Source organism: Montipora foliosa, chromosome 8 (genome assembly GCF_036669935.1).
Source record: "Montipora foliosa isolate CH-2021 chromosome 8, ASM3666993v2, whole genome shotgun sequence".
Lineage (NCBI taxonomy): Eukaryota > Metazoa > Cnidaria > Anthozoa > Scleractinia > Acroporidae > Montipora > Montipora foliosa.
Genome location: NC_090876.1, coordinates 52,414,790 through 52,424,562, shown reverse-complemented (window position 1 = coordinate 52,424,562; position 9,773 = coordinate 52,414,790). Strand labels below are relative to the sequence as shown.

Below are 9,773 nucleotides of genomic sequence, written 5' to 3'. Positions count from 1 at the left end.
AAACTTTTCCAAGCGTTTTCATGGAATATTGTGCATTGTTGTTACTGGCGATCCTATATGCTGAGGACGGATGAGACGCATACCCAAAGTTGGTGGATTCGAGGTCAGGCTATAACAAACGGAAGAGTCGCGTTACAATTCAAGGGCAGACACGAGCGGCAAATTAACCCTCAGTCTTTGTCGATTGACGGGTCTATAAAGCGACAGCCATAAATCACCTGTGTTCCTGCCGATGCAAATGATGCGGTTACTGCAAAAATAAACAACATATCTTCGAGGGTGTATTTTTTCTCCTTCTAATTTTGTCGGCCGGATGTTTACTGGTTTCCACTTTCCGATGGACGTGATAACCTGCAACGTAGGAGTGCAGCAAAGATTGATGAGTGCGAACCTAAGTGTTTCCGGTATTTTAAACTCAATTACGTAATAAAGATAGAAACCACAAGTATTTTAGCCAATTTAATTACTTTACAAGTGAGTTTTGATTCACACAAGGCAGGCAAAAATGGCATTGATATCTTTCGAGAAATATCTTCTTTCAATTGAACGTGCAGAAATTTTCCTCCCCTTTTGTGGTTTAGGATAATCAATTCGTTCGCTGAAATAAACTTATGGTTGCGCGTGAAAAGTAGGTGACACGCGAGGGAAGCGCATTTTTTTTCTTTGCGCGATCACTTCACTGCCTTGTTCAACTATTTTCCTCCCTTATCGTTCCAGATTGCCCCTCTTAACAAAATGATCACGTTTTTCACATTAGTTGTAAAATAATGCGTTTGCAAAAAAATACACAAATGCCTTTTGCCGTGCTACGATAATTGAGTTCACATCAACGTAACTAAGGACGAAAACCGACTTTCGTTTTTAAACGTCCGTGCCTTATTTCTGTCTCCTTTTTATTTGTGTTTTAACAATGATGCAAAATAAGTACGAGCCTTGACCTCCTCACCGATAACTCGTCCAATCCTCGGGAACGATACTGACAGGAGATATTCCATTTTATGAGCCGAGCCCCAATTATGGATGAGGTCCATCAGAATTCGACTAGTAGGAATCTTTTTTCAGAGGCACTGACAAAAATGTGAAGGAGTAGGAAGGGTTTCTCAAAGTGTTCCGACCAAAAAATCCGAGGAGTAGGTATCTCGCTCATCCATACCCCGGTGTCGGATCATAAATGGAACTTCCCTGGTCGACACTGCAAATTCATCGTATTTTGGCACACTTTTCTGCTTTATTGTGTGAAGCGGATTAAGATCAATGATAACTATGAGGGTATCCTAAAGGTGGCTCAAACCGGTTTCAACAATATGGAGCGGATGTCTTATTAGAAGGTTTAACGACACGCGGCAATAAGTCGCTGCGACACGTCGCGGAGACAAGTCGCCGCAACAGTTCGCTTCGTGACACGGTTAATTTTGTGAAAATCTTGTCGATGCGATCAGTTGCACGAATTCAAACCGGTTTGAATTTGTACGACTGATCGCAGCAACAAGATTAGCGAAAGCAGCGTTGTTGCACCGCGGTGTGTACACAAGTCGCTGCGACAAAATAATACAATAATAATAGTAATAATACAATTTATTTTTATAGCGCCTAAACACTACTTGCCCTAGGCGCTTTACAATATTTCTATGTTAAAAAAATGACTAAAATGCTTAATATAAAAACCTATTTCTTAAAAGTTACATGTATCAAGTACTTCCAACTAACCCTAAACAAAAACTAGACGCTCTATGAGCGTACACTGGGTTGCCCATGGTACGTGTTACTCAAAAACAAAAAGGACTGAGTTAGATGGAATTGAACTGCAGCGTTCCAGGCAATTTTCTCAAGTCGGGGGTCATTAAGACCATTTAAGGGGTCACCCAGAAGTCGTGCCAGCAGAGGCCCTTTGGCTCACACGTTCATACGACGAAACAGATATTTTTCGGAGGTTAAAAACCTTGCTACCAGTATCGTATAAACTCTTGTTCTTAGGCCATCGTAGCTTGATTAAGAAATTAACACAAACAGCGGTGATAAACATTGTATTCCAACGCATTTTTATAAAACTTGACGTTTCGTATGCTAGTCAACATACATTTTCAAAAGTGACTGTTACAATTTTTGAAAACTATACATATATCGTAAACATTAGGGGTCTGGAACCTAGACTGAGAAAAATGATCTGCAGCAGGCAGTACGTGTCTAGACATAATGAGGAGTAATAGCTAAAACAGCAATAACTTTTCACTACTAATATTGATATTAAGGGAAGGCTTTAGCTCTTAAGATTGACGAAAGAGTAGAAATTGTATACGCAGGATTTCAGACGTTTCGTGACTTGGTTACTGTGAAGACCTAAGTAGGGTAACACGATTAAGATATCTTTTTGGGGGACTGTAGCTTGACCAGGGTTATTTGATTTGTTTTTATTTTTGTTCAATACATCGTTAATGTTGAACGTGATAACGCCTTGAGGGTAACCATTTTGCAACAGGAGCTTTCTCAGATCTTTAATAGCGGCCTGTAAAAAAGATGGCGAGGAGCAAATTCGGAAGCATCGATAGGTGAGAGTGCGGATGAGGTTGATTTTGTACTTGCGAGGTGAGAATGAATCCCACTTGGTGTAAAGGCCTGTGAGTGTCTTCTTCCAGTAGTCAGATGTAGAGAAAGTGTTGTCAGGGCAGTGTTTGAGAAGGATGTCTAAAAATGGAATCTTATTGTCTTCTTCGAATTCAAGAGTAAACTTAATGCTATCGTTTCTACTCTTTCGTCAATTCCAAAACACACGCCGCATCAACTCCTTTTTTCTATACAAAGATCGCTTGAACCGATCTCAGAGGTCCAAGGTCGTCTATAAAGCTGTCAGCTGGAACTGTGATGAATTCTACATTGGCAAAACAAAACGAAGACTCCATGACAGAAAAAAAGAACATTTCAAGGCCCTAGCTAAAAGTGACCATTCATCAGCCATTGCTGATTATGTGAAAACCACTGGCCACGACATTAAATGGGATCACTTTGACATTTTAGCGTCCGGAAAAACTGACTTTCACTGCAAAATTTATTTATTTATTTATTTATATTTGCTACACGAAACTTTACAATGATAAAATCAACCAGTAAGAATATATATATATATATATATATGATGAGACGAAGAAAGGTGTAGCCATGCCTCGATAGATAATATAATAAGGAAATAACTTCTTGAGGCATATGTGTTTCTAATCGGTTTTATACTTCAAACGTTTCGCCGTTTAGAGCTTCGTCAGTGAATGAAGATTATGAGTACAAGATTGCTTTATGTAAAAAAAAAAAAAAAACTTAGTACAATGGTGGAATTTCAAGGCTCATTAATTTGATGGTGTTAATCTAGATTTAGAGCTCGTCCATTGCAACCATTCACGAGGTTCTCATGCTTGCGGATTTCTAGCGCTTCAATGATTTTACGCGTGCGGATGTCGTGGATGTGGATGGGGATGTGGATGTGGATGTTCCTGATATATATATATATATATATATATATATAATTGGTAATGCAAGGGTGAGGTTATGTGGTCATTTAATCGCTACTCAGAGTTTCATGCTCCTTGCGGAGCAATCTTCAGGCAACTGCCAGAAAAAACGGTTACAATCAAAGATATTTGAAAATACAGAACAATAGACAATAGATGCTAAGTTTGTTACGTGACGTGTCACACGGGATCTTCATCATTAACTAAGTGAAAACATTTTTCAAGAGAAATTTCCTAGCATGTCTACAACCCGATACAAGCTCATTTCTCCTGTTGAGAGTTGACATTTCTGGCCTGCGTAATATGAAAAATGTCTCCCACAGACACAAGTTGCATCTCTTAGTTACATTCGAATAAGACCTAGCTTGTTTCACTTTCCGCCATCTAATGTCATATGCAATGTTCCGATCTTTTAAGCTCCATATGTACTTACTAAGCTCGGTAGCATGTTTGTACCGCTCATTACGAAATGAACATGTATGGTTTCTGTATCTTAATTTAAAAGCAGTGTCGCAAAGTCCGATGTAGGTTTCCTTTGTGGTGTTAGTGGTGACTTCAGCCTGGTAGATGACATTTTCCGCGTTGCAGTTTCCATTCATAGGGCACGAGTTGGGTTTTCGGCAATTACAGTTTTTCTTTTCATTATTGGTGAGCGTCGATTTGTTGAGTTCAGCTTTGTTATGATTAGATATTATTTTTTCGAGGTTACCCATGCAGCTGTAACTTAATTTTAGTGTGTTAGGGTTAAAAATTTTATGAAGGGGGTTAGATTTAGGGAAATGCTTATCGATAAGTGAAAGAAAGCATTTCCCGACGTTTGTTGCCGCGCTTTTGCTATACGGCGGGTTAAATTACAGAATATTTCTTCGTCTAGAGTTTTGCGGACGGGGTTCCTGGCTCGGCGTGAAAGACAGATTATAGTGGTAGCCACTTTTGTTAAGTGCTTCTTGATAGACGCCTTTAGCGCTATCGAAGCTTTCTTTATCCGATGATATTTCAGATAGTCTTTTGTTAATAGATTTGGGAATGTTCTTCAGGATGGATGGTGGGTGGTTGGATTCATTATGGACATATAATGGGATGTTACCCTCTTTCATGTAAGGGTAGAATTTCTCACTTCTGAGGTCAAGCGTGACGTCTAAGAAGTTGACCTTGGTGGTGTTTGCTTCGACTGTGATTTTCAAGTCGTTGTCACGGAAGACTTTGCATATCCCTTTCTTAATCTCTTTATTGAGCACTTTTAAGTTGACGAGGACTTCTACCCATTTTTTGGTTATATATATATATATATATATATATATATATATTTAGTAAAATCCAACTAGTGGTCTATTATCAATGCTGCGTTCTGATTGGTTGAGCTACTAGTAGGCTATTTGTTATAGCCCACTAGTAGCGAAAAGCGCCGGCTTTGAAAACCAAAACAACAATTAAAGTCTAGCTTTAACTAGCGAAAGATGTTTTGTCTCGATATTTTTTGACCAACTAGTTGGATTTTACTAAAACAATTATTCCTCTCGCCCTCATGGCCTCTGAGTCAATAGCCCATTCGGCCTTCGGCCTCATGGGCTATTGACTCATAGCCCATTCGGGCTCGAGGAATAATTGTTAAATATATATATATCTATCTATATCTATATATATGTGACTCGCATTGAATATTTACTACTTTTAATTCCGAAAAACGCCAAAAACTGTAACTCAATCTTAACTCAAACTTAACTCAAACTTAACTCAAACTCAACTCAAACTCAACTCAAACTCAACTCAACTCGTAACTCGATGAATAGCCGATCCCAACTTGAAAATGATCAGCATGTCAGCCTAGAAGCCAATGTTTTTCGATTCCCTTTTATTTTCTTCAGTCTTTCTGGGTTTAGTACTTTGCTAGTAACCACATGTCTTCTCAGGGGGCTATTTACTCAAGTTTTCTACCATGGCACTACAATGATATACAATACCAAAACAATATCGTGTACTCTTAGAGCTACATATTACGCAAAGACATCTTGAATCTCCTGGAAGACAGTTGACAATATGGAATAAGGCACTGTGTTACTGCACTACCATACGTACGCAATGCGTACCTATTTTTCTAACTGATGACAGGAATTTTTTCTTTCTGACAAATGATTACATATAATATGCTGGTAGCCAGATTAAGAAAATAACACAAACAGCGGTGATAAACATTGTATTCCAACGCATTTTTATAAAACTTGACGTTTCGTATGCTAGTCAACACACATTTTCAAAAGTGACTGTTACAATTTTTGAAAACTATATATATATATATATCGTAAACATTAGGGGTCTGGAACCTAGACTGAGAAAAATGATCTGCAGCGGGCAGTACGTGTCTAGACATAATGAGGAGTAATAGCTAAAACAGCAATAACTTCTCACTACTAATATTGACATTAAGGGAAGGCTTTAGCTCTTGAATGAACAAAGTCTCTTTTTTTCGTGGTCCAGCAGTTATCCTAGCTTTAAGACCTCATTAAAAAAATTTCTTCTCGGTAGGACACTAAATTAAACTCGCCCATCGGCTATTATTTTTTGTTTTACGATCTACTGTATCGATTGAGGTGCCCAGTGTTAATAAGGTTTTAGCTTCTATTGGGTATCCTGGCTATATATATATATTACAATGATAAAATCAACCAGTAAGAATATTCTTACTGGTTGATTTTATCATTGTAAAAAAATTCCTGTCATCAGTTAGAAAAATAGGCACGCATTGCGTACGTATGGTAGTGCAGTAACACAGTGCCTTATTCCATATTGTCAACTGTCTTCCAGGAGATTCAAGATGTCTTTGCGTAATATGTAGCTCTAAGAGTACACGATATTGTTTTGGTATTGTATATCATTGTAGTGCCACGGTAGAAGTCTTGAGTAAATAGCCCCCTGAGAAGACATGTGGTTACTAGCAAAGTACTAAACCCAGAAAGACTGAAGAAAATAAAAGGGAATCGAAAAACATTGGCTTCTAGGCTGACATGCTGATCATTTTCAAGTTGGGATCGGTTATTCATCGAGTTACGAGTTGAGTTGAGTTTGAGTTGAGTTTGAGTTGAGTTTGAGTTAAGTTTGAGTTAAGTTTGAGTTAAGATTGAGTTACAGTTTTTGGCGTTTTGCGGAATTAAAAGTAGTAAATATTCAATGCGAGTCACTTCGAAAACTGTTTTCTTCGCGTTGAAAGATATATTTGCATAAAATTTTGCAAAATGCCATGGCTTTTCAATGATCAAAACAATCTTATAATTATTACACCTTTCACGGCATCATTCTCGTTGCTGCTGTTAAGTCTATCGACGTCAAAACGATGTCTTCTTAGAGGGATACATGGGCTGTATTGTTAAGCCAGTGAAAGCCGGCCCGGCGGCTACGATGAACCGTATTTGTCGTCCGGCATCATGGTCGATCAACACGCCGTAAACGAAAGAGGGAAACATTTGACGAAGTGAGCCAGTATGACACTTTTTGCTCATAACCGCTGAAATTCTAAAAATTTTCAATGCGTCAACGCGACTGTTACGTTTGCTAATCACCGAAATTTTTTAATGTTGGCAGTTAAACAAGCCGAGCATTTAAATAAATGAAAATGTTTGACCTAGTTACACATATCGGAAAACCATTTCACTGCAAAGTTGAAAGACACAAGATGTTGAAAGTAATGCTAGATTGTTTCGCCTGGCCTTGATGGTATTACATTTTTCTTTTAGGTGCTATTAAGTGGTAACTTAAACTGTAAGTTATGAAATTAAATGCACGATAATCCCTACTTCGGTCCGCTATGACGTCTAGTTGTCTAGCTACAATCCCAGCCAAAAAGATGGTGACACCAACCCAAAATACAACCCCTTTCCCCCCATATTTTCAGTGTTGATCGCGCTATGACTTTGGGCATTCATGAGAAAAGTCAATAGTTTTTTTCCCTACAACTTCGAAAAGTGGGGAAGGGGTGAATTTATGTGTGGCATCAAGTGTCCCAGAAATTTATGACCGAGATTGGGTGGGGTCTAAAACAAAGGTCACAGTTTGACGGGTCACTCGTACTTGCGAGTCATTGTTTTACCTTTTCGAAAGTAACCCCAAACCCTCAATTTGTCTAACCTTAGGCCTAAAAGACAAGTTTAGGTCTATGGTTACCCAAATCAATTAGGGTTTTGGGTTACTTTCGAAAAGGTAAAATAATGACCTGCCACGAGTAACCCGTCGAAAGTGACCCGTGTTTTAGACCTGCAGCCCGGATTGTGTCACGGTGCCCGGTTCGCGAGTTACTTTGTGACTAGAAAGGTGACGGGTGCGATTCGCATTGTTTTTCAAAATCTATACTGGCCCCTTTCTAAAATATGACTTGTTACTAAGCAGTGAAAACACTATGAAAAGAAGTTTGTTTCGCTCACCTTCTGTTTCCCGTTTCTACATGGTAAGACTTGGGATCTTTGCGTACTCCGGGTTCTGGTTCTCACGCAATGGAATGTTGATAGTTAACCGCAGAGTCGACGGCAAGCGTTCGAAGAGGTGATCTTTAATTGTTAATTAAAAATTGTCTGTCTGGATCCCTACTCAACCGGTTAAAATAGGTCTACAAACAAGTTTTGAAATCAGAGTATTGAAATTAAAGTATGTCTATGATCTGACCAAATCACGACAGACATTTCTTTCTGTCTACACTTTTACCTGCATAAAGCAGTTTACAGTTATTTCTCATTGTTTATTTATTTACTTGTTAATTAATTTTGGTTTTTCGTGAACGGTTTCTTTTGTTTTTGCAAGTACATAAATGAGAACTGACAAAGACACTTCTATTCAAAGGCCAGGATCAGTAAGGGAAAAAACGCGTTCAAGGTTCCGGATTCTATAATTTACATAAACACTCCTGCAGCTCACTAGTTCCGATAACGTTTTGTGTGGTAGCCGATCACGAAAACCACGCTGCTGGACGACAAACGGTACGTTTCATCGTTTAGCCGCCAGGGCTATAAGCTGGCTTAACAGTAAATCCCATCCTTAGCTTTACAAGAAGACATCTTTTCTGCGTCGATAGACTTGATCGCTAAAAGGAACAACCGCGCGCCGGTGGATCAGTTTGTTATGCAGGCCTGAGATCGTGAGTTCGACTCCGGCCGGACCCGCAACACTCAGGGTCTTAAAATAATTGAGGAGAAAGTGCTGCCTTTGTAATAACATCGACAAATGGTTAGACTTTCAAGTCTTCGCAAATAAGGACTATAACTCGCAGGTCCCGTCTCACAACCTTCAACGTTCATAAACTGTGGGATATTAAAGATCGCACACACTAGTCGAAAAGAGTACGGTGTTGTGGTCTGGTCTTTTCATCAGCCATGTGGTCGGCTTGGAATAATCTTCTGAAGGGACTACTGATCGATGAGACCACATAACAGGAAAACAGGCAGTAATCAAATCGAAGGAATCCAAGTGCTGAAACTGATAAACTGTTAAACAAGAATACTGCCGTTCATAAAATTTCAAGAGTGTTTTGATCAGTTTAAAACCATTTCGCAAATATACACCTGTGCACTTCACGAAAACGGTGTTTGATGGTCTTCTCAGTGTCTTCTACTTAATATTTATTAGATTTAAGTGCCAAAAATGCAAAAAACCGTAACTCAAACTTAACTCAATCTTAACTCAAACTCAACTCAAACTCAACTCAAACTCAACTCAACTCGTAACTCGATCAATAGTCTATCTCTTTCAAGTTCCCTGACAATTTCTTTACACCACAAGTTTAAGCGTGCACTCTGAGCGTCCGACAGCTTTGTAATACAAAAATTCACTGAAGTTACCCCTATCCGGCGGGGTTAGCATCTGGATGGGTGACCTAAAAAATATACCACTTTGTAACAGAAGCATTGGACTGAAAATTCTATTTTAACGCTCAAAAATGCAAACTAATTAAGAGATAGATTTTGTTATCTTGCTTTATGCAAAACAAATATTGATGCAAAAGTAAATAAATATTGATACACAGTCTTTAGGAAGAGCAAAAGGAAGTTTTCAGGACGGTCGATCGAGAATAAAATATTTTGCCATCAGCAACAAAATTTACGACATGAAAACAACATTAATTTTGAACTTCGAATGTAAAAAGTTACCATCAGCGAAAAACATTTTCGGAGATTTTTGCTAAGTTGAATTTTGTTATTGTACTTTTGGCTGCACAAGGAAATTGCAAAATCAAAAGTGACATCGAATTCAGCGGGTGCCGTGATCAAGTTACCGCGGTGAGTTTACTCGGTCTGA

At 38.7% G+C, this 9,773-nt stretch overlaps 1 long non-coding RNA gene across 1 annotated transcript in view; it reads right to left on the bottom strand.

The window, feature by feature from the left end:
• The window catches only part of LOC138013104 (uncharacterized), a 1,874-nt gene extending 676 nt beyond the window's left edge, over positions 1-1,198 (bottom strand). The window contains exons 1-2 of the long non-coding RNA XR_011125175.1: positions 947-1,198; positions 1-351 (exon numbers count right to left, since the gene is read on the bottom strand). The exon at positions 1-351 is cut by the window's left edge and continues 676 nt beyond it. This is a non-coding gene — a long non-coding RNA (uncharacterized lncRNA). The remainder of the gene's footprint in view (positions 352-946) is intronic.
• Between the last annotated feature and the right edge of the window lie 8,575 nt (positions 1,199-9,773).